Source organism: Zootoca vivipara, chromosome 7, assembly GCF_963506605.1.
Source record: "Zootoca vivipara chromosome 7, rZooViv1.1, whole genome shotgun sequence".
Lineage (NCBI taxonomy): Eukaryota > Metazoa > Chordata > Lepidosauria > Squamata > Lacertidae > Zootoca > Zootoca vivipara.
In genome coordinates, this window is record NC_083282.1 from 73900063 (window position 1) to 73921991 (window position 21929).

At 45.6% G+C, this 21929-nt stretch overlaps 1 protein-coding gene across 2 annotated transcripts in view; it reads left to right on the forward strand.

Moving 5' to 3' along the window:
- Positions 1 to 6242: 6242 nt before the first annotated feature.
- SRC (SRC proto-oncogene, non-receptor tyrosine kinase) overlaps positions 6243 to 21929 on the forward strand; it is a 90065-nt gene continuing 74378 nt past the window's right edge. The window contains exon 1 of one of the 2 annotated variants that reach the window (XM_060277273.1): positions 6243 to 7428. The gene's annotated coding sequence lies outside the window, so the exon portion shown is untranslated. The remainder of the gene's footprint in view (positions 7429 to 21929) is intronic. The other variant, XM_035122157.2, reaches the window with a different exon arrangement.

Sequence of the window (21929 nt, forward strand, 5' to 3'; positions counted from 1 at the left end):
GCCTGGTACCTTTGTTGACATCTTTTCCATTTTAGTTAAAGCAGTGTCGGATTTAGGGCAGTGTGAGCAGTTCCCCTACACAAGGCGCTAAGCTGAAGGGGCACAAAATTGAGAAGATCCACGATTGAGAAGATCCATTTGGGAGTGCCAAATTTTGGCTTCGCTCAGGGTGCAATATTACCAAAGATGACCAAAGTCCGCCCATGGCAAAAGGCTTTCCCCAAGCATTTGATAGACAGAGATTGTGTTGTTTTGTTATTAGTGTGCTGGCAAGCTCCCAGTGGCTGTTATGTGGCTTGCTTGTTTTGTTTTTATGGTACGGTATTATTTATAATTATGCTTTTCATATGCTGCAAGTCACTTGGAGACTGTTGAGTAACAAGTGACTAACCAGTCTAATAAATACATTATTATTATTATTATTATTATTATTATTATTATTATCTGTTGTTGTTTGTCCAATGAAGAACTGTTAGACTTGAAGGGCCATACTTGTGAATGTTGTTAGCGTGGGGGCAGAGAGCAGAGGATATAAATTTCCAACTCAAATGTACACCTAAGGTAGCCTTTTTCATTCCATTTACAGACCCAGGAAATGCAGGGGGAAATTCAACAATTTAAACATGCGGGATGGGTTGGGGGGAAGCTGCAGACATGAGGAATTCAATGTTGAACTGTTATGAACATTCTGTCAAGTGCAAGCATTTCTGCTTGCCTTATGGAATTATTATTTAAAATTTTATACCACCGTTCATCTGAGGACCACAGAGCTGTTTACAATATAAAGGTAATACTCTTGGTTCTCCTTTCCTCTCCCTGCATATAGGACTCAGCTGTTGTTGTTTAGTTGTTTAGTCGTGTCCGACTCTTCGTGACCCCATGGACCAGAGCACGCCAGGCACTCCTGTCTTCCACTGCCTCCCGCAGTTTGGTCAGACTCATGTTCGTAGCTTCGAGAACACTGTCCAACCATCTCATCCTCTGTCGTCCCCTTCTCCTAGTGCCCTCAATCTTTCCCAACATCAGGGTCTTTTCCAACATACCCCTTCATGGATCAATGCCTTGTCATGGCAAAGGGGCTTGAATAACTCAGAGAAGCTATGAGCTATGCCATGTAGGGCCACCCAAGATGGACAGGTCATAGTGGAGAGTTTTGACTAAACGTGATCCACCTGGAGAAGGAACTGGCAAGCCACTCCAGTATCCCTGCCAAGAAAACTCCATGGACAAAGACAACAGGCATATAAAAGTTATGACGCTGGAGATGAGCCCCTCAGGACTCAGCTACACAGCTGCAAATAAAACATTTTAAATGTGTTGTAAAGTGCAATATACAAATGTGACACTAGATGGCGACAGTGAGTTATGCCAAATTCAATGCATTTTTCAAAACGTTTTTTAAAAAGCATTTTCACAGCGTTTCTTATGTGTATAGATTCCATCATAGTTTGGGGGAGTTCTCCTAATTCCCTCCATCAACCAATTTTAAGAGGCAAATGGGGGAAGATGGGGGGAAACCCTGTTGTGCTAGCAAGACTTATTGCTACCACTAGTGCAACTATTTAATTGAATCCAGCCCAGAAATGTTATTGAACAAAAGGTTCTCCTTTCTGCAATGATTAGTAGAGAACATAGGATTCCACCTTATATGACATCCCGACATCTCAGCATTTACCCCTTGATCTGGCAGCAGCTTTCCAGGGTCTGAAGTGGAGGTCATTTTCATCACCTGCTACCCGATCTTGTTATAACTGGAGATGTCAGGGCTTTGTTCCTGGCAAGGTGTGTGCTCTGTCTTTGGACTACAGAGCTACAGCTACAGACCGAAATCATAGGCAGTGATAATAAGAGTGGAATTGGGCTTCTTTGTGACTCCTTTGCTTCCCATGACTCACAGTTGTGTTGGCTTTCTGCACCATCATGGGAAATTATGAAATGAAAAGGGACAGGCAGTTGGGTTGAGAAGCAACATCATTCACTGTCTGTGTGTGTGTGTGTGTGTGTGTTCTTTCCTTCTGTTGCTCAAGGCAGGTTCTTGTGTGAAACAGTGTGTTTCACAAATACAGTTCAAGAGAGCCTCTATGTAAGGTGTTATTTTCTCTAGGTACGCAGTTAGTAGATTGGGTTTTTTATCACCTGATGTAATGGCTCACAGAAAACCAATAAGAGTCCTGAAGATCTAATAACTCCTTGGTTCACCCAATTTCTTCTTTAAAAAGAAATGGACAGTAACATAGTAAGCAAAGTCTTCGTTATTGGTTGTGCAACATATGTGTTAGGGAAAGGGAGGGGTTGCATAGATTCTCAGGTGATGGATCAGTATCCTAACTATGTGCCCATTTAAGATACACTACCTTAAAAACAGAGAGAGAGAGAGAGAGAGAGAGAGAGAGAGAGAGAGAGAGAGAGAGATGTACAACAAGCTGATGGTATAGCAGATGAATAGCCTTCAAAGCTAAATACACAACAACCTAGCTTCACACTTCATCTGATCCTATGTCAGGGATTAATTACTTCAAAATCCCCCTAGTGTAACTCAAGGATCAATCAACAGAGGGAATCTACAATGGGAATCTACAGAGCCAGTATTCCATTAGGCCAGGCATCCCCCAACTGCAGCCCTCCAGATGTTTTGGCGTACAACTCCCATGATCCCTAGCTAACAGGACCAGTGGTCAGGGATGATGGGAACTGTAGTCCAAAACATCTAGAGGGCCAAAGTTTGGGGATGCCTGCACTAGGCACAGTTGGAAGATTGCTGTGGAAGACAAGCGGAACAAGAACATTATTATCACTTACAGGAAACACCTGCATCCACCCAAATGCAATTAAGTCCAGTGCCACCTAGTGACTAAAGCTTGTAATGGCACTATCCACTGGCAGACACTGGGCTGAGGCTGATTAGGGCTTTAAAGGTCACCACCAACACTTTGAATTGTGCTCGGAAACATACTGGGAGCCAATGTAGGTGTTTCAGGACCGGTGTTGAAGCATGTTGTTGTTTAGTTGTTTAGTCGTGTCCGACTCTTTGTGACCCCATGGACCAGAGCACACCAGACCAAATGACTGAGGGTCTGAAAACCGAGTCTTACGAGGAATGGTTGAAGGACCTGGGTATGTTCCGCGTGGAAAAGAGGAGACCAAGAGGAAAAATTATGGCCATCTTCAAAATATCTAAAGATGCAACAAGCTTGTTTTCTCCTGTTCTGCGGGGTAGGTCCCAAACCAAGGGATTCAAGTTAAAAGAAAGGAGATTCCAACTAAACATAAGGAAGCACTTTCTGACAGTAACAGCTATTTGACTGTGGAACAGATTCTCTCAGAAGGTGGTGGACCTTCCTTCCTAGGAGGTTTTTAAGCAGAGTTGGATTCCTGTGTTGCAGGGAGTTGGACTAGAAGACCCTCGGGATCCCTTCCAACTCTACCATTCTATGATTCTAACTAAATTTGGGGTCCCAAAGGCTGCACCTGTCATATTAGGATAGCACAGAGTCTTCTTGACATTCATTGCTCTGCACACTTTTGCCTCTGCCCCCGCTCACCATTGGCTTGTGGCCCCTGGTTGAATAAAAGGAAACACAGCCCTCGAGCTGAAAAAGATTCCCCACTCCTCTCTTAAAGCATAATAGATGTATTGTAGCATGAGCTTTAATGGACTAGAGCCCATTTTGTCAGATGTATGGACTCCATGGAAGCTCACACAACAATAAATCCAATCATCTTAACGTATCTTAACTCCTTTTACTGCTTTTTGCTGTCACAGACTAATATAGCTACCCATTCTGAAATACATCCCATTTGCAGGGTTAGCACCAACTGATCAGCGAAGAATAAAATAAAATATTTAGAGTATGCAAAGAGGGTGTTTCCTTCTGCCGGTGTGCACAGATAGCGCCTTACCCTATGCACCACTTACTTGACTTGAACATTAACTCCCACTGAGTTCAATGACAATTTCTCCCAAGTTAATATTCATCAGAGTCCAACCTTAGAATTAGAAGGCGCAGTTTCTGGGTCAGGAAGCTTGACTTCTAAATCCAGGCGGCTTTGAGTCCCATCATCCCATTTTTTTTTACGAATTTAATGCTGGCAACATGCAAACTAGGTTACTAGATCAGAAATCAAATGGCAATGTAATGCCATGCAGAGAGAGATTGTTGAAACAAAGACCTGTCATTATGAACATAGGAAATGTGAATCCTTGAGGCAGGCAAACAGCACTAGTCACAGCGAGGAAAGGGGGCAGGGGAGAGACAGCTGGAAACTCCTTAAACCATGGATTAATAAATAATAATACAACAGATTATTCAGGCTTTGCTGGAAGGAAAAACATGCATTTATAATATTTCACACAAGGTTGTGATCTGCCTCAATAGCTCAGTCGCATTCCGTTAAACCTAAGAGCAACTGCTCTGTTTAGATTTCAATTCAGCGTTATGGATGAGTTACAACATACTTAAAAACCAACAAACCAAAATAAAATCATTGCATACTATGTGCCCACATGTAAAGCGGTTCCCCATGTTTAATCTCTTCTCCTCTCACAACAACTTTAGCCCTAATCCACCAGGAAGTCCTCTTGCACAAGGCCTGCTGAAATCAAGGAGGGCAGGCCGCATTTGCAGCAGCACTTTGTACTAGGGAGGCTCTGGGTGAAGCTAAAGCTGCAATTCTATGCACACTTACCTTGGTGTAAGTCCCTTTGAACTCAGTAGAACAGGCTTTATCAGAATTATAAATACTACATGTGGTTATAATTAATACTTAGTTATTTACACTGAATGCAAAAGCAGGTTGCTTCGCAGATATGAAGCTGCTGCAATTCTCGCAACAGCCCTGCAAGGTGGGTCAATATTATTATTCCTATCTCGTAGATGGGGTGCTTAAGGCTAAGAAAAAGTGACCTGCCTAAGGCATTCTAGTGAGTTCACGATTCAAACTGAGGACTTGCAGCTTTGTGGTTTGGTCTCCGGGGTGAATGTTATACCAGATCTCTGAAACACGTCCCACTGAGATCTCTTTTCTCAGAGAGAAGCACATCAAATAAGCTAAGCAAAGGAAAAGGTACACTACATTGGTATGCATGGGTAAGGGCTAAACTGCCACAGTCCCTTTATTATCACCAGCCAAAATATCACAACACAGTGAGCAAGCATTTGAGTCCCCCAGAGATCTTCATCAGGCTGGGTGTTATGCAAGGGGGCTTGCTATTGAAGCAATGATGTTTGCATGGGTTTGTTTATTTGTTAAATTTAGAAAGGTCGTTTTTTTGTTATAGAGCATTATAGAACTATAGTTACAGAACTATAAAAATCAAATGGGGAACAGCTCGGTTGGTAGAGCATGAGATTCTTATGGGTGGGTTCAAGCATTCCTGCATTGCAGGGGGTTGGACTAAATGACCCTTGTGGTCCCTTCCAACTCTCCAATTCTATGATCCTCTCCAGAAGTTGTTAAACTCTAACTCCCAGCATTCCCAATAGCTGTAAAGGAGCATAGGAATTGTAGTCCAATCACATCTGGAAGTTCCCAGGTTGCCTATACCACCACTTAGAGCAGCGTTTCTCAACCGCTGGCTGGTGTGCCACGATGTGCGGCGACGAGAAGGGCGATTTGCATTGTCATGTGCCTGGCGGCCGCCAATATACAACACTGACCCACCGGAAAGCAATATTTGGCAAGTGTTTCTTACAGTCATAATTATAATATAGGGCGGCACAGAGTTAAATTTTTTAACTTTTTTAATGGTGGTGTGCCTCGTGATTTTTTTCATGGAACAAGTGTGCCGTGGCCCCAAAAAAGGTTGAGAAACACTGACTTAGAGAACTTTTAAAGAGGCGTGGCTGCGAAGGCATGAATTCACCAAGACACCTCTGAGTCCTATGCACACATAACTGGCAGAAAACCTCTATTTCACTCATGGGGACTTCAGTATAAACAAGTATGGGGGCGGGGTCAGGCTTCACAGCTGTCATTCTAGGTATACTTCCCTAGAAATAAACCTATCAGTGGGATTTACTTCCGAGTAAACGGACCTGGGCTGCTTGGTTGCATCGCGCAAGAAGGGGGAACAACTGGGAACCAGGGCCGACCACCCCACAAGGGAAGCTGAAATCTTGTCTGCGTAATTCTTGGCGCTGCGGAACCTTCAAGCCTGTTCAAATCCCTGCCTAAAAGTCCATCATCCCCCTCGAGCCAAGTCTTCTCCAAGCGCTGGCCGAGCCGAAAAAAGACACCCACGACGTCAGTTCGCTGCTTGCGGACGTCATGCCTTTGCTCACAACTACGCCATACCCTCTCCAACTCAACTCCCCCGGCAGGCAGGCAGAGCCATCGCGGGCTCCATTTTTTTGTTGTTCCTGTCGCCTCTTTTAGAAAAAACTAAGCGGGTGGATGATCCTCGGTGATGATGATGATGATGATGGAGGTGGAAGCGAGGAGGAGGAGGCAGCTAGCGAAGGAAGGCGGGGGAGTTCCCCTCCCTCCTTAAAAGCTGCTTCCGGCCCCGCTGCCATATTCCTTTTTTGGAAGGGGGAGGAGGAAAAAGAAGCCTTTGGAGAAAGAAATGAAATATAAAACAAGGCAGTCGAGGCTGACGGTGGTGGCAGCCGCTGCGTTAGGAGAGACTCCCAAAGCTTAGCGAGTCGACGCCAGGGTGCCCGGTGCCACGGGGACGGGCCTAAGGAGTGGCGCTGGTGGCGACGAAGCTTTGGATTCCTCTCTCGGATCCCTTGCTGGATGCTTCTGCTGCTGCTGGAGAGGAGCTTGAGGGATCTCTGGCGCGAGGTGGGGGCGGAGAAAGAGGAGACGGTGTCGGAGGCGCAGGCGGGCGTGTACCTCGGCTGCTGACCTCACTTCTCGAAATCGCTCCAAGTTCACCATCCCTTTCCAGCCATTTGCTGATCTCCAGCCTTCTGCACACCGCGAAAGGGAGCTGTGGGGCAAAGGCATCGGAAGACCGGCTCTGTAAAGGCGCACGCCTTTCGCTCGGTCTGGAAAGAGAGAGAGAGAGAGAGCGCTTGCGGCGCGCGCACACACAAACACGCACCCTCCCTCCCATTCACTGGCTCGCTCCACACAAAAGCGAGCGCCCTGGTTTTTCTTCCATCGCGGCTCTTTCCGCGCTATATGGGCTAGAGGAACTCCGGAACGCACCGGCTGGCCAGCGCCTGAGCTCTTCGGGTCCTGCCTTTGCGCGCCGTCTCGCCTCTCTGCGATCCCGCCCCCCGCCCGCCTTTCTTTTTTAATCGGAGCCATCGATTCATTTGTTTGCTCCCTGCTTGGCCCCGCTGAAGATCTGGCCGGTTCCCGTGGTTGGGAGGAGGAGGAGAAGACGGGGCGAAGGAAGCAAGCCAGGGGTCTTCATCTGGCCCCCGCGGTTCTCTCTTGCCACTAGGAGACTTGAAAGAGAGAGGAAATAAAAGGAAGGTAAGTGACTGCCGGGTGCTGCGGGGAGGGGATTGGGCTGCTGTGCTTAATATCCCGGCGTCTCCGGCTCTCTGGCCGGGCGTGATCTTGACTAACAGCCTTGGTTGCAACTGACTAAGCGAGCTTTGTTAATATCCTGTTCTTGGAGAAAGGAGGAGAGGAGGGGGAAGACTGCACGCGAAAATCAAAGCCGCAGGACCAGTAAACGTTATAGCTGCTCCCCCTGAACCCCTCGATTTCTTTTTATAAGGGCAGCAATCATTCCCAGCGAGGGGCACAGATGAATTAAGTCCCGAGGTTTTTTTTTTGTTTTGTTTTTTAAAGGAGGCAACGAAAGGTGTCTCCTGGTATGAGTTGTTGTGATGGTTCTGCTTGCTCGGTTTGGGCTTTTGTTTGGGGAGGGGCGCGTGGAAGGGCGAAACCGCCGGGAAAGGAAGCGAAGAGTCTTTCCCCGGATCGTGTTGTGCGCGACTTGGTTCCGATGCACTTTCTTTTGTTGTGATTCTCCGTCTGCTTCGGCGGGCGTGATGCGCCGCTCGCTTCCTATCTAGGACTGTACTTTCTCTCCCCCAACCCCACTCCCACTCCCACACACTCCCACTCCCACTCTTGTAGTATATATTCAACCCAATCTCTTGGGCAAAGGAATAAGGTGGGGGAGAGGGGTAATCTGGGAGCTGTATCTAGGCCAAAATATGAAAAATTTATCATGCCCGCTTCGATGGTTTTTCCAGTCCAGCTCCTTTAATTTTTTTAATTTGCTATTGGTAAAATATTCATTTTGAGGGGGGCGAGAGAGTACAGTACTAGTGTTTGTGTTTATGTTGTGGCAGTATCGTTCTAGGAGCACGCCTACAACGCTTCTCTTTAACCTTGTCCCGCCTTAAAACTGGCGGCAGCCTGGCAGGATTTAATCTTGTGCAAAATTGGGGAGCTACTTAATTAACTAATAAATGGGGCGATCTCCGCCTCGTAACTTCTCGCTGCTGCTTTTATTGTGTGTGCGCGCGCGCGCGGCGTGAAGCCGGAGGATGCAATGTGAGGTAACCCAGTTTATTGTCACATAAAGGCGACGTCCGTCATTCTCCAGGAGCGGAGGTTGGGCAATCTTCCCGAAGACCTTTAAATGAGAAGGGCAAAACGGTGTGTGTGTGCGCGCGCTACTCTGAAAAATTGCAAAGAATTCGAGAGGAGAGCAGAGTTAACTCCTTAGTAGCTGCCAGAGAAAAGAGCAAACTGGTATGTTCTGTGCGAGTGGAGAGAGGATGTCCTCTGTAGGAGTGCCTCTTTTTGGTCACTAGCAAGGCTTCAGGTGCCCTTGTTGTTCTCTTGGAGGCTCTTGTGTCCAGTAAAGTTGTGTGTTCTCCCACTGCAGGATCTTCTTCTCCCTTCAAACTTGCTTGAGTGTCCAGTGCAAATCAGGACATCTTTCTGTCTGTTTTATCTCTGTCACAAACTCACTAGGTGGCCTTGGTCAAGTCCCTTGCTTGTCTCAGCAGGCATATGGAGAAGATCCTAGCTAGACCAAGCTTACAGGGTTTGTTTGAAGTCCTGCTGTGACATGATGTTACGGGGAAATGTTTCACACCCATGGAATGTGCTGCATAAATGCTAAGGGTGACTATAATGAAGGGTCCTTTGGATTAAGGCTTGTGCAACAACCTCCTCCTCCTCCTTGCAGCCTCTGGGAACCCATGTAAAGCCTCACCTGAAAGCCAGAGAACCCCTGGCATGTGAGATGGCATATGTGGGGAAGAGCTGCAGCAGAAAGAGTGGTGGGGAATAGCAAAATCTGGTTGGAAGCAAATGCACTCAAGCAAGCTCAAATCCAAACCAGTATTTTTGGGTGACTTACATGCTGGTACTTGATGTGTGCATGTGAAATACACAATAGGAAGGAGGAAGAATGTCTTGATGGATCTCTGCTCTGATTACGGCAGGGGTTCCCAAACTAAGGCCTGGGGGCCGGATGCGGCCCAATCGCCTTCTAAATCCGGCCCGTGGGCGGTCCGGGAATCGGCATGTTTTTACATGAGTAGAATGTGTCCTTTTATTTAAAATGCATCTCTGGGTTATTTGTGGGGCCTGCCTAGTGTTTTTACATGAGTAGAATGTGTCCTTTTATTTGAAATGCAGCTCTGGGTTATTTGTGGGGCATAGGAATTTGTTCATATTTCCCCCCAAAATATAGTCCAGCCCCCCCACAAGGTCTGAGGGACAGTGGACAGGCCTCCTGATGAAAAAGTTTGCTGACCCCTGGATTAGGGTCATCCAACACCCTCCTTCCAACAACAGTCAGCCAGCTTAGAAGCAGAGCATGAAGGCAACAGATCCTCTCCTGTTGTCTGTCTGCAGCGCCTGGCATTCAGTGGTATATAACGTTGTTAGTACTGTTATCACTATTAATCATCATTATTATTTATTTAAACCTAGTAGTCACTTGCCACCTGAAAGGTCTCCAAGTAACTAAGCACTGAAGAACATATATTGAAATACTTTATAAAGTTAAAAAAATATCATATAGATCATTGACATTCCATACAGCTTATAAAAAACAGCCCTGCCAGTAACAGTGATAACAGCATTGACAACACACTAACAAAAAACCCAGACAAAATGATATTCTCACCCACTTACCAGTAAATAAAAAACACAACTCAAACACTGATATGCACCCTTCCCTAACCCAGAAGGCAGCCATGTCAACCCAGGATATATATTTTTAAAGTCTCCCTACCCCCAGCCAGAAGTCTTGGCCACAAGTTCAGCAGCTGCCAATCAGCAGGTCCTCCAAGGATGATCTGGTGCTTCTCTTTTCCTTGCAAGGAGAGCAGCAGCAAATGCAGAGCAGGGAGAGGTTGAAAAAGTTTACCTGCTCTGCAGTCTTTCTGGCTGCTGCTCCTCTCCTCTCACTGTTGGGGGCCCAGACCGGCATGACATACTGTGCCATACAGGTCAGCGGTCATCAACTCTGTGCCCATGGGCCCAAGGCATCTGCTGAGGCTTTCATTGATGCTCCTGGCATTATCTGGAGGGCCACTGGTTCCCTTATCCCTGATCTATACTCCCCCCCCCAAAAAAACTGTCTAAAGTGGTACATAGGAATCCACTTTATACCATTGATCAGTATTTCCTGCACTGATTGGCAGCCGCTCTACGGAGTTATCAGTCAGGGGACATTCCCAGTCCTACCAGGGATTGAACCTGGGACCTTCTGCATGTAAAACAGATGATGTACCACTGAGCTACAGCATTCCCCAAGGGCCATGGCCATCACTCATGCCAGTGAATTCCACAAGGTAATTATGGAATGTGTGTAGAATATTTTCCCTTTTTGCCTGTCCTGAATTTGCTGCCAATCCACTTCTGATGCAATGTCAGCTGCCCCACATCCAACATATGAGAAAGAACTGAAAGCTATGAGTGCTTTTTTAAAACAAATGAACAGGAATAAACATACAGTTAGAGTGACAAGACTCCTTGGAGACTCCCACATTTTTGGGTGGCATAAGGCTAAGCCCCTATAATTTTTACACTGCCCATTGCAGTGAATCTGTAGTCCCATTTTAAGATGTCACAGGGCTCCTTCTTACCTGTGCTGCTGCCATTCCATGATAGACATGAGAGTTACCAACATCAAGGACTGACTCACATGCATGCACACAGCTTCCAGGGTCTGATCCTGTTCTCAATCTGGCTCACAGATGAGTATGTGTATTGGCTTTTTTTTAATAAGCATTGCACTTCATGGGTCTGTAGGCCTAGCTTCAGAGGCTGGCAAGGTTGGCAAAGTCTTGTCACTCCCCTCTTCTAGGCTAGGGAGACCCATTAAGGGTGTCATGCCTGAGAGTCTTAAGAATCCTGGAGGCGCCATTGGGCAATTGTTAAGCAGAGGGGGCTTGCCCATCAAGATGAATGGGACATTGCCCCACCAACCTCATCTACCTCCTTACTTTCCACCAATCCAGGGGTGGCACAGCTATCAGTCTCCTCCTCCTTAGTCACAATGTTGCATTTGAAGAACTCAGCAGGGAGGAGGATAATACCAGAATTAGCTGGTTCTCTCATTGGCTCTGGCGCCACCTACTGTTGACCTCCCAGCCTTTTGCACCACTGGTGGGTTGCAGCTAGGGTTGCAGATGGCATGGTGTTAGGGTTGCCACACTCAATAGAGGGCAGGACTTCTGTGCCTTTAATTGCCTTGCTCTCTTTTGAGTCTGGAAACCTTAAAGAGAAACCAGCAGACCCTTTGCTTGGAAATTAAAGGCACAGAAGTCCTGTCCTCTATTGAGTCTGGCAACCCTAGTTGCAGCCATCACTGTTGTCAAGTAAGATGAAAACCCGGGCATGTCTAATCAGTGAGGGCTCTCTTGGGCATGGCATGGGAGTCATGACTTGTTTGCCAAGGAGTATGTGTTAGTGAACTCCTTAAGTTTTTTTTTCTCTCTCTCTCTGTCAAAAAGAAAGAGGAAAAAGTATAGGCCAAAGCTGTCCCATTATGAGATGAGCAGTTAGCAACATCGGTCAGCTACTCTGCTGGTTTTCCAGGACACTTGAAAGGCAAGTGAAAATGACTCGTGGTGAAGCATCTCTTCCAGCTAAAATGAGTCAGGGAGTGCTGGTTCCTTCCTTTCAGTTTTAAACCAGTTTTCATAGCTCTTTTTAGGGACATTCTGTTGCCAGCAGGGAACTGTACAGTAAAGTGTATCTCAGATTCTAATAATCCTAATACACACTATTGTGACATAGCATGCTTTTCAGTAGACAAGAGCAGCAGTGGGGAATTTGTGGCCCTCCAGATCATAGAATTGTATAGATTGAAGGGACCTGGAGGGTCATCTAGTCCAACCCCTTGCAATGCAGGAATATGCAGCTGTTCCTTACGAGGATCAAACATGCAACCTTGGGATTATCAGCACCATCCCTGATCTGGAGCAAGTCCTGCCATGGCAGGATACTCTTCATTTGACTTGATTATTTCTCTTCTTTCAAAATCATGTGGGATAAGGCTTATCGACATCTTCCAAGGTAAACCCTTCCATTGTTCAACTGATTGGTTTTAAAGGGGGGGGACTTAGATTAAGAGGCAATACAAATCACTGCTATAATTAGAAAATGTTTGCTACTGTCGTTAGAAAGTATTACTAGTTGGTCTCTTTTGAGTAGATCTAGAGATCAGTTCTTCCATTTTTGGGTGGGGGAAGTGAAGACAGATGGATATCTAATATGAAATGAAACTGGCTTAACAGCAGGGAAATGATTCACTTTTTCTGCCCTGAAGAATTCTGTAAGCATGTTGACTATTGTTTTGGTAGTCTGAATCCTAGCTGTGCATCTTAGACCCATAAAACTGTCATGTAAATTGAAAGCCAGGTTAATGATGAATAGGGGTTGGCATAATTACATGCTTCCTGGTCCATGTTTTCCCAGAGACGAGCACACACCTAGGTGCATGTACATCTTCAGTCTGGAATAGATATGAAAGTGATTCTTCAAACATGGAACACAAGAGCCAGTGTATGGTGAACTGGGTTCGTGTCCCCGCTCCTCCACATGCAGCTGCTGGGTGACCTTGGGCTAGTCACACTTCTCTGAAGTCTCTCAACTCAGCCCCACTCACCTCACAGATTGTTTGTTGTGGGGGAGGAAGGGAAAAGGAGATTGTTAGCGGCTTTGAGACTCCTTCGGGTAGTGATAAAGCGGGATATCAAATCCAAATCAAATCCAAACATGGAACAGGAAGTTAATTGTCCCAATCAAAACAGTTTTCATTTTGAGCATTCTAGAAACATCTGTTTCTTCAGTAACAAAGTTGGGTGCTGTTTACGAATGCTAAAATACGTTGCAAACCACTTGTTTGAGGTTGAAAATCCAGTGAAATATTATTCTGACATGGAACTTGGAAGTAACAGGTCATTGGAAAGTCACTGGTGACTTGCTCATGGGTGAAGTCTGGAATTCCCCTCCATCAAGGGATGGCTTGGCAGTTGCCTAGAGGTACCATCGAAAACAATGAACCACATGTCGTAGTTATCACTATTCACATCTTCTCCTGAACAGGAAGGAACAATGCATACACACATACACACCGCTGGGTATTAAATATAAACCATTTGGGGGCTCAAAAGCAGCGTTTGAAACTCCCATTGTTCTAGGCGCATTTTGCGACATGGAATTTCATTAGCGTGAGCAGTTCCTGAGCTCTGGGCACAGTCCTGCACCTAAGATTTCAGATTAAAACTGCAGAGTGGAAGGAAAGGAGGACCTTTTTCTGCCTCCCCACTTCCAGCTACTCTGAAGACTGGAGAAGTGCCCATTCATTTGTGCTGGAAAACTGCCCTGGTGCATTTTGTGTGAGGAGATTAGATTGGCTTTCTTGGTCATTCATGAAACCCTAGGTTGTGTACTTACTATTGCTTCGCTAATGAGCACCAATCTTTTTGGGAGGAGTACACAAGCTGAGTTCCCTGAAGTGACCTGATTTAATCCAGCTGCCTCTCTTTCCTTTGATAGACTTCTAAAGAAACACACATGCTATTTTTAAAGCCACTTCTACTAATGACTACACTCTTAATTTTATTTCTGGCATGAATTTAGGAAATTTGAACGGCTATCTAAAGATCTATTGTTTCCTGCGCTGCCTACTTTACAGCTCAGTTTGTAGCTGGTGCTTTTATATCTGGTGGGGAATCTCAGGTGACCTCACTTCCTCAAACACTTCTGGCCTCCTGTTGCACAGCCTAGCTGGAAAGCCTTCTGATGATCTCCCGTTTTCAGCTGGTGTTAAAACCCTTCACAAGTTTCCTTGAAAAGTCGGCACCTCTCTTCTGATTCCTCTAAGCTAGTGGCTCTAGTCCAGCGTGTGTATTTAAATTGAGCTATTTGGAACTGCTTGCTAGAATGAGTTAGTCAGAAAGCCTTTCCTGGATGCAGTTTGTGGGTGTGAAGCCCTGACACTCAGTTTTTATTACGTGCAGGGTGTTTTTGCACTGGGGGAGCTTTCAGACATGCAACTCTTCACTTGTATCTTGAACTGGTGCAGTGCAGATTCACAATTTTATGTTGGTGGTTTGATAAATTGGTCTTTGCGATGTTCAAGCCTGAAGATATATGGTGATGCTTCTGACTGGAGAATAAGCTTAAAAAGCTCTAGTGTAGAACTGACTCTTTTCTCCTCTCTTCATGATTTGATGGTCAGTGGTATTAATAAAGCAGCCTTCTCTAAACTGATATTCTGTAGAGGTTTCGGGCTACAACTCCCATCAACTCTCCAACCAGTGTGTTCCCCACTCCATATTTACAGGTAATGGAGACTTGGTACCCTATGATACAACCTTCAAAGCATTCAAAGAACCGGAAGTCTAGTGGAACCCCACCCCCAACCCCACCATGGCAACTCCACAATAAACGCCTTCTTTGGAAGTACTGTATCCTAGGTGTGTGTAAGGAGATCTGTTTAACACTGCAAAGCAACTTGAAAAGCCACTCCAGCTATAGCTGTAGCTTCTTCTGTCTCTTGAAATGCACATTGCTAATCAATTAATTTTGCTGGGGGGCAGAGGGTAGTTCTAGGAGCTAATTCACACAGCTAGGGGTGGTTCACAAATACTTCCTAGCCTAAGTGATGTTGTCCACCTTTTGGGATGCCACAGGTGATTTGGAGGTGCTTTACTGAATTGGTCCTGCCATGTAGGAGCATAGATTCATACCCTATGCTTAGCTTTGTGGGAGCTTCTTGAAATGGTCTGCGCTCGACTGCGGCCTAGTCCATTTCTGTAATGGATGCCCTTTTGTTTTGAAGGATTAATATAATGACCCATATTCATCTTGGCTCTAAACACAATTAATGCCTCACATTTTGGAGCATTATAGCACCATATGGCAAGTCACCCAACACCATAATGTCCCCTAATCTTAGATTTTTGCTTAGCAACCTTAAAGATCAGGCCATTGTTGCCGTTCAGAGTCTCACCAGTGTGCTTGCTATCCATTGCTAAATGAGGTATGTACTTGAGGAAAACTACAAACAAATCAAACTGTGGTCTTGTGATCCGAAGTGTGATCATAGCATAAGACAGGGAAGTGGGAAGTTTTGAGATCTAATTCTGTCTCTGATGTGCCATTCCCCTTAGGAAATTTATTCAAACCTCTGTTGTCATCAACTTTCCCTTTAGTAATATGAAGTTGAGATTTAGTGTATCTTAATTTGAGGAAATGTTTTTGAAAAATTGGCCTCCAAGAGTGCTGTTTGTAATGCTCCAAATGTACAGCTATTGGTAGGACTGACTAGGAAACAGCCATTTGCCTGGTTACCTGAAGCAAGCAACAGTCTCCTGGGTAACAAGACAAGGAAGCCATAGCTGGGTTATTCCAACATGCTCTAACATGGGGCTACTTTTGAAAACCTTAGGAAGTTTCATCTGGTCCAGAATGCAACCACAATGATGTTGTTGGGTATGCACACTTATCACATTCCACCAACATCTGCACTGATTACCAGTTTGCTTCTGGGCACAAAGTTTTGGTGGCTATCCTTTATCAAAGTCCTAAATAGCTTAGGTCCAGGATATACTTTGGGGATCATCCTGCCTGCTCCCTAAGATCAGAAGGAGAAGTCCTTCTCCTTGTCTCACCTAGGATGAGAACGTATTTGAATGAGACAAGAGAGAGTGGGCCTTCTTGGTGGCTCCACCTATATTATGAACACCTTGCTCCACAAAGTACAGTTGGCTCCTGTGCTGTTTTTTGCTGGTTGTCAAATACTGCATTATTTCAGCAGGTTCTCATCATATGTGGTGGATAATGTTTTTTTCCTTAGTTTTATGGTAATTGCTGATCCTGCCTCCTTGGCTGATAGTTTAATGTTTTTGTTTATTTTAATTTCCATTTAAAATGTTGGGGAGCCAAGGGCCACATTCCCTTCTGGAAAATTTTTCAAGGGCCATGTTTCAGTGGTGGGTGGGGTCAGGGGCAAAGGTGAGCAGAGCAAGACATGTAAATGCTATCTTTTGTGCAGTTTCTGCACATACTTGCACAGACCTCCCCTAAAGTTTGCCAAAAAATAATATCTGTGTTTAGGGATTGATTCCCATAATTCTCTGGCTACCAAAATTATTTCAAGGGCACAATGGTGCAGTGCAGCAGGTTTTTGAAAATCAGGGCTGATTGAGATTAGCTTAATTTCATAACACTTTGAAGGAAACAGTTTTCTCATCTTCTGTCTTCAGAGTACTAAATTGTAACCAAACTCTTAGGAACATAGTTGGACAGTTGGTCCATCTAGCTCCCTACTGTCTACACCAGGACTAGCCAACAAGATGTCCTACAGATGATGTTGGACTTCCAACACCCTTCACCCCAGCCAGTGCGGCCAATGGCCAGAAATTATAGGAGCTGGAGACCCAACAACATCTGAAGAGCATCATGCTGCTACTCCAGGTCCACAATGACTGGCAGTGGCTCTCTAGGATTTCAGACAATGGTTTCTCCTCCCCCTACCTGGCGAGGGTGGGGGTTGAACTCAAGCCCTTCTCTGTACAGAGCAGATGCTCTGAAAATGAGCTACACCCCCCCCCCAATTCTTAACCAGGCGAACTTGCATCAAAAACCCAGCTTCATCACCAGATTACACAAGTCATTAGGTGAATCTGAATCATTATGGTCCTGCAGCTATAGCCTTGCCCTCATGGTGGTTTGAACCAATCCTATTGTACATTGTCAGTAGTGCATGCCAGTAATAGGTGAGACCATACCTGGCTTATGCCTCACCATGTTGCTCATGACAAACTACTTCCCCCCCCAGTATGTTGCCAAGTCATGAAATACAAATGTTTGCTTTGGGCTAGTCATTCTGATGTTGAGGTTCAGTCCACTTTTCTCATCTCGTCGGCTACTGTGAGAACAGGATGTTGGACTAGATGGGCCATTGGCCTAATCCAGCAGACTTTCCTTATGTTCTTACGCCAGAGTTGCTGGATCCGAAATGGATATCAGAAGCAGTGGGAGTCTTAAATCTCTCACTTTCCTTCCTTGGGCATGGCACGTGGATGTCCTTAAAAGTTGCAGAACCCAAAGGAGAGGGGTATACATTTCTTATCAGAGCCATCTGGGCTGCCTTAGGTGTGACGCTGGAAGGGAGTTGCAAATAAAAAGAACAGCATGCATTCTAATCACCGCCTGGAGAAGTTCTGTTCTGGATTTCTGCCTTCCAGATTGTGCATAGGCTTCGGGTGCCTGCAGATTGCTGCTGCAGTCATAATCTGCTCGGTGGGTGGCCTCTTGGGTCTTGGGAAGCTGCTGCCAGGATTGCTTGAGAGGCACCCCAGTCAGATGAATTGTGGGGAGGCAAGGGAGACGGGGTGGAGTTGCGAGGAAAACCTGGGAAAGGATATTCCTTGAGCACCAGCTTTTGAGTGCAACTCTGTGCACTTGCTGGGAGGTGGCAGCAGGGCAGCAAAATCTTGAGTGCCTGTAGGACCTGATTCTCAGCATAATGGCTAAGAGCCTGAGGGTTGTCTCCTCTAATGCTAGTCCTACTCAGACTAGACAGATGAAGTTAATAAGTCAGTCGTGTCCATTAATTTCAATGGGTCTGCCCTGAGTAGGGCTAGCCTCTCAGCTACAAAGTGGGAAGTCCCTAGTCTAAACTGTGCTTCTGCTTTGAGCAGGTAGCTTCAGGCAGTGCTTGAATAATAGGAAGGGATATCTTTTTGTTATTGTGCCCCCCTCAGCTGCTGCTTCAGAAAGCAACATAGTATGATTTGTGCCCCCAACCCCCACCCCCAAATTCCTGCTCAACAGCTCCGCTGCACCATGCACTGCGATGAAGGGCAGCCAAGTCTGCTCTACTGGTCAAGAGCCTAAGAGTGGAGGTGTCTTGGGTCGAATTTGGCACAGTGTTAGAAACTGAGATATGAAAGCTAGGAGCTAAATGGCACCTTCAACCTAGGTTATGGACACCGCAATGGAGTGTCTAGGCATGCTTTTTATAGCAAGAATACAAAGCTGAAAATGAATGAAGTGTAGCAAAAATATTACGTTCATTTTTCACATGGTCTAGTCATCATCTGAAGACTGCAAAAAAGAAAGCCATACTTCCCCTGCCTGTCTACCACCCTAATATTCTTAGGAGGGGCCCTTCTCCTGTCTTCAGAGAATGGCTGGAAGTGGGGAGGCAGAAAAAGGTTCTCATTTTCTTCTCGCAGTGGCAGTTTTAATCTGAAATCTTAGGCACAATACTGCATCCAGAGCTCGCATTAATGAAATTCCCTGTTGCAAAGCTTGCCTAGAACAATGGGAGTTTCAAACGCTGATGTGGCACATATCTACATGCAAGGTATGTTCATAACTCTTGGTTACAGCCCCCACTCCACCCTACCCCAGGCTTTCTGACCTTCCACACTTCATTTTCTGGGTTGGATATGTGGGCTTATTATTTAAACTCTGCACAGCCTCAAACTGGGCACCTGAGATGGAGCGGGAAATTGCACCAACCCTCCCAAAGTCGCGGTGGATAGTACCCAAGGCCAGGCTTGTTAGCTGAGGCATGCAACTTGACAAACATCTCCTCCCCTCCCAGGCAGTGAAAATGCAAGAGTAACAGCTAACACTTTGCTACCTTCCCATGCCACTTTAAAGTCAGTTGCTCAAGGCAACCACCTAACTCTCCCTAATGGTAGGGTCAACTCTCAGGTTCCTTCAAATAGTTTTTTGGGGTTTTTTTAAAAAAAGTTTTGGTACAGGGGTATAGAACATTTTTGTACCATTGGGCCAATCTTGTATCACCCGTCACCCTGAAGGCCAACTTAGGCAGGCGGGCAGGGACATCCGTGTGGCATCATAATGGCATCAACTATCGTCAAAGTTGGCTTGTGGGCTTGCAGCTGATGCGCAGAAAGTTCAAACCTGCTTTTGGCAGGCATCAGCCTGCACCCCCATATGCCTCGCACCTGGTATCATATAGGGCCTCAGGTGTGGAGCAGGTGGGTGTGGCTTTTTGGGAAATGACCTTGCAGGCTAAATGGGAAGGCTGGGAGGCCCAAATGTGGCCCAAAGGCCAGGGTTTACCACTCCTGCTTTAGTTACACTAGCTTTGGGACAGTGACACCCCAGATCTAGGGGTAGCAGGCTAGCTTAGGGGACGCAGGCCAGGCCACGTGATGCATACAATTTAGTCGTCCAACAGTTTGCTCATCCGCCATCCGGCATCTGACGCCTGATGCAGCCACTTCACTCTGTCTATTGGTAGATTGCCCCTCACACCAGCAATGAGAAAAGAAGTTTCAAAAGTCTCAGGATATGTCCTGGGTAGAGTGAAAGGCTATCATTGCACTTGCCAGTACAGTCATACAGTACCTTGGAAGCCTAACAGAATCGGTTCTGGACATCCATTCGACTTCCAAAACATTCAGAAACCAAGGCACGGTTTCCAATTGGCTGCAGGAAGCTCCTGCAGCCAGTCGGAAGCTGCACAAGCAGCGCTGGGTGTTCGGATTTCAAAAGAATGTTCACAGACTAGAATACCCACTACCAGGTTTAAGGTGTTTGGGAGCCAAACGTTTGAGTGCCAAGGCGTTTGGCTTCCAAGGTACAATTGTATTGAAGAGTATTCAAATGCTGATATGGGGAAAGCAAAGGTGTGAGCCGAACTTTTCCATATTGTGAACAATTTTATTCAGGGGTTAATAGGAGCACTCAAGAAAGGAAGTTGTAGAGTGGAACATTGATTAGGATTGGCTGTGCTGTCTTGCTGTGGGGGAAACTGGTCTGGCTCTGACTTCAGACTTGAACTATTTACCCTTCAGAGTTGAGACTAAACATTCTGGAGCATTTAGCCTGCGAGGTATAAAAGCAAGGAGAAATCCTTTGCTTTACAAGGATAGAGGTTTGATGCAAGAACTAGAGGAAAATATTATGCTGCTCCCTTACAAGTAAGCAACTTGTACAGAACTGCTGACTGGATCAAGTGACAGCTAGGCATTCTGTATCCGGGGACCTTCATTAGGGAAAGAAACTCTGTTTCTTCATTTAGCAGCATGAATTAAGTGAATTTGCCAACATTCTGCCCAGCCACTGAGGGCCTTCTGGCGGTTTCCTCACTGCAAGAAGTGAGGTTACAGGGAACCAGGCAGAGGGCCTTCTCAGTAGTGGCGCCTGTCCTGTGGAATGCCCTCCCATCAGATGTCAAGGAAATAAACAACTATCTGACTTTTAGAAGACATCTGAAGGGAGCCCTGTTTAGGGAAGTTTTTAATGTTTGATGTTTTATCATATTTTTAATATTCTATTGGAAGCCACCCAGAGTGGCTAAGGAAACCGAACCAGATGGGCGAGGGAGGTGTGTGTGTGTGTGTGTGTGTGTGTGTGTGTAGATATATATATATCTATCTTTGGTCATGCAAATCAAGGCTCTGCTTGGAAGACCAACAACTAGGGTTGCCAGACTCAATAGAGGACAGGACTTCTGTGCCTTTAATTGCCCTGCTCTCTTTTGAGTCTGGAAACCTTAAAGAGAAACCAGCAGACCCTTTGTTTAATTTCCAAGCAAAGGGTGTGCTGGTTTCTCTTTAAGGTTTCCAGACTCAAAAGAGAGCAGGGCAATTAAAGGCACAGAAGTCCTGTCCTCTATTGAGTCTCACAACCCTACCTACAACACAGTCCTTTGCATGTTTACTCAGAAGTAAATCACATATTCAGTGGAGTTTTCTCCAAGGTAAGTGTGCATAGGATTGTAGCTGTAGATTCTGGTTTCGTCATCGGTTCCTGGGTGAGCTTGGCAATTCCTTCCTCTGCATTTAGAGCTAATCAACAAGTACTTGTCATGGTTGCCAGTAATAATTTGTATTGTGTGTAATTAACATTGTATGTAAGTAACAGGGCAATATCGTGGTGCCACCCACACTGCAGTGAGTCCAGATCCAATGCTAAATGGAAACTATTAACCTTTTTTCTAAATTGGTGGCTTTGGGCCAAGGGGTTCCCTTGGTTACCTAGCTTATGTCAATCAAATTTGAGCAGGGTTAGATTGGCGCATTGTGCATTTGTCTTAAGGTAATACAGGATGACAATGACCTGGTGATGGCATTGTGTGGATACCTCATGATAGGTAACTCAGCAAAACATGGTTGTTGCACACTAAAGTCTAGTGTGGAAGCATCCAGACACAGATGGGTCATTGGCAAATTACCAATCAAGGAGGTAAAATGTGAGAATCGGGAGAGATTTCTAATCTCTTTCTAGTACCAAAGACAAACAGTGAATGGGGAATTTGTATCTGTGTTTATGCAGGATGCTTGAAATAGCGGGACAGCTACTGGTAAGTTTAATGGAGAATCTAGCCCACTGTGTTAGGTATGTTGGATCTTTAGTGAGCCTTTTGTTTTTGTTAGGCCTTTGCCCACAATAAGTTTTATAAACTTATTCTTGATTACATTTTTCACAATGAACCTTGCCAGGGAGCAGATTTCATTCACAGCTGGTGGATTTTGTCAGATTGATACACT